Source organism: Neopelma chrysocephalum, unplaced genomic scaffold, assembly GCF_003984885.1.
Source record: "Neopelma chrysocephalum unplaced genomic scaffold, ASM398488v2 Primary Assembly neopelma1_132, whole genome shotgun sequence".
Taxonomy (NCBI): domain Eukaryota; kingdom Metazoa; phylum Chordata; class Aves; order Passeriformes; family Pipridae; genus Neopelma; species Neopelma chrysocephalum.
Window position 1 is genome coordinate 461590 of NW_020897794.1, and position 3153 is coordinate 464742.

Sequence of the window (3153 nt, forward strand, 5' to 3'; positions counted from 1 at the left end):
TGGTGCATTCCCAGATTTCTCCCCCAGTTATCAAATAGGAACTTCCAACCTCACTTTGGTGCATTCCCAGATTTCTCCCCGGATTTTAAGAACACTTTTAACCTTCCCACCCCCCATTTCCAACCAAGAGATCAAAGCAGAGCCCTTTTGGACGGGCACCTTTCCCCGCTCCTCACGCAACAAAGGCCGCGTTCCCAACCCCTCTCCCAACCCCTCTCCCGGGCTTCCAGACACCATTCCCGGCCCTTTGAAGCGGTTTTCATGGTATCTCTCCCATTTGCAAAGTCACACCCGCGCAGTCAAAGCTCTGACTCCGCGGAGATGTTGATGTGAGAGCTCTCAGGCTGCAGAGAGGCTGCCGAGGTGTGGCCGAGTCAATGTAACACCATTAGCGGGGAGTGTGGGCTTAGGACCTGTCATAAACACTTCATAATCACTCACCCACCAACCCCTCCAGCCTGCAACACCTTATTAAGGGCTCAATAGAGCCTCAATTGGAGGAATAAAAAAAGCACAATGCTGCTAAGATAATGGCTTTCCCGAGGAGATTTTCACATAAATGTCAGATTGTTGCTTTTTGGGATTAAAAGCTTTTTTTTTTTTTAAAAGTGGAGAATGGAGGGTGGTGGGTTTTTTTTTTCCCCTTAGCTTAATTACAAGCTAAGTACTCAGTGAGGCCAAATAAAAAGGTTTCTCTGATACCAAAGGACAGAAAAAAGTGTTGCCAAATAAGCTCTTAAATATCAAGTCAATCACCCAACTGCCAAATTTTGTTGTGCTCGGACTAAATAAGTGAAAAAACGCAAAGGAGAAACAACAATGTGGACAAAAACCCACCCTCTAGATGTGTTGGATATACACATCCTGCTCTGAAAAGATATTTAAAACTGATTTAAGGATTGTGACAATCCCCAAGACCATCTTACTAACACAGGAACCACTCAAACAGTGAATTTGTATTAAAAAACCTGCACAGGTCCGAGCTGAACCTCCCTCAGAATTGCACAGAATGTACAAATGAAGGGCTGACAAAGTGATCCAGGATCTCTACAGTCAATATTCTTAAGGTTGATGGTAAAATATCTCCACATTTGGCATTTTCTGCATTTCACTGCCCTGCTCATCACAAATACTCCTGCAAAAATTGAACAACGCTCAGAGAAACTGCCCTGCAATTTTGGTTTGTTATTTTTTCCTCAAATATTAAATACCAGCAAAATCTAGGCATTAGGAAGAAGTGAAAAAAAAGAAAAAAAAAGATAACCTGGCTGTATGCTCCTACTGAAAAGAATGTAAAAAAGAACGTAGAAACAGCCCAAATTGTTGCTCATTCAGACATGAGGAGGAGGGGGGGAAAAAAAGAGTGAAAAAAAATGGGGGGAAAAGAAAAGAGAAAAAATGGGGAAGAAAAAAAGAAAAAAAATGGAGGAAAAAAAAAGAGAAAAGATGGGGGGGAAAAAAAAGAGAAAAAATGGGGGGAAAAAAAAGAGAAAAAATGGGGGGAAAAAAAAGAGAAAAAATGGGGGGAAAAAAAGAGAAAAAATGGGGGGAAAAAAAGAGAAAAAATGGAGAAAAAAGAGAAAAAAATGGGGGAAAAAGGAGAAAAAATGAGGGAAAAAGGAGAAAAAATGAGGGGAAAAAAAGAGAAAAAAATGGGGGGAAAAAAGAGAAAAAAATTGAAAAAAAAAAAAGAGAAAGGAAAAAAAATATCCATAAACCTGAAGAAAACCCTTCTTCCCCATTAGGAAAAGTAGAAAACTTTATGTTAATGTACTGCTTGGCTGACAAGGACACTGAGGACTCAAAGCAAGGACAAACAAAGTCGTTTAACTTGTCATTTCTGGGCAATCTCCATCAAATTATTTCATGTTCACTGCACTTTAGATGCGGGCAGGGAATGCATCTAAAACCGAGGTGATTGTCCCCGGACAAGAACATTTCAGCTGGATAAAACGGGGTGTTCTGTAAGGATTCTTTAGCTCAAGATGTGCTCCTGAGGGGACTTTAATTAATTAATTAATGAAGCGCCCGTCGCTCGGTGTCGCAGCGGCCCCGTGTGGGGGGTTCGTGTAAATGCACCGCGAAAAAAAACCACCTCAGGGACCCGATTCTTTGAGTTTTCACGGAATTACAGGAGGGGTTGGGTGGGAAGGAACCTTAAAGATCATCTATTCCACTCTGTCTGGACACCTCCCACCAGCGCAGGTTGCTCCAACCTGGCCTTGGACACTTCCAGGAGCAGCCACAGCTTCTCTGGGAATTCTATTCCAGCATCTCATCACACTCACATGGAAGAATTTCTTCCCAATATCCCACCTAACCCTGGCCCTCGGGCAGTTTGAAAGACAAAATCCAGCGTAAAAGCAGATTTTTTTAAAAAATTATTAAAAAAAAAGAGTGCCCAAGGCAGCTTTGGTGTCTCATTTCAGCTCTAAAAACATAAAATATAAACCCGACTCCAAGTTAAGTTTTGCTCCTTTAAAAATAAACCCCTGAAGGTTTATTCAAAACAAGTGTTTTCTCAGGACAATGTTATTTTGGTTGAAATGTCCCTGATTTTTGGTTTAAGCTCCTACATTTTAGCAAACAGTTACAAAATAATGAAATTTAGTGAAGTGTCTGAGGTGTTACTTCATATCTGTTAAACCTTTTTTGTTTCCTCATCTCCGGCCAACAAGATGCAATCGAGGGGAAAAAAACTCTCCCACACTTCCTGAAACTCAATTTAACTGAACTTTAGGTGTAGAAATTAACTTTTTTTTCTACAAACTACTGCTGTGTAAACATATGTCCTACAAAGGCAACCAAAAAGTTGGGAAAATATATACATTTCTGAAAAAAAATGCATTTTTAAAAGGCAGAACTCCATCATCTCTCCTTTATTCTGAAGGGCAAGGTGTTAAGAGCCACTCTGCTTTTTCAAGTTAAGAATTTTAAGACCTCCTGTCTTCAACTTTATTCTGTTGTTTGGTGAAATTTGGGGTAAATTCCCCCAAATCAGGACCACGTGGCCATGAACCACTGTGCAACATGAAATCAAAGCCATGTGCACACAATTCAAATTAAAATTTAATTTTAATGAATTTTAAAATCATTTTAATTGATTAAAATTAATTTTAATTAGTAAAAATTAATTTTAATTAGTAAAAATTA

The 3153-nt window shown here is 39.6% G+C and overlaps 1 protein-coding gene across 11 annotated transcripts in view; it reads right to left on the reverse strand.

The window, feature by feature from the left end:
* The window catches only part of BCAS3 (BCAS3, microtubule associated cell migration factor), a 318264-nt gene that overhangs the window by 307175 nt on the left and 7936 nt on the right, over positions 1-3153 (reverse strand). The window lies entirely within an intron of this gene.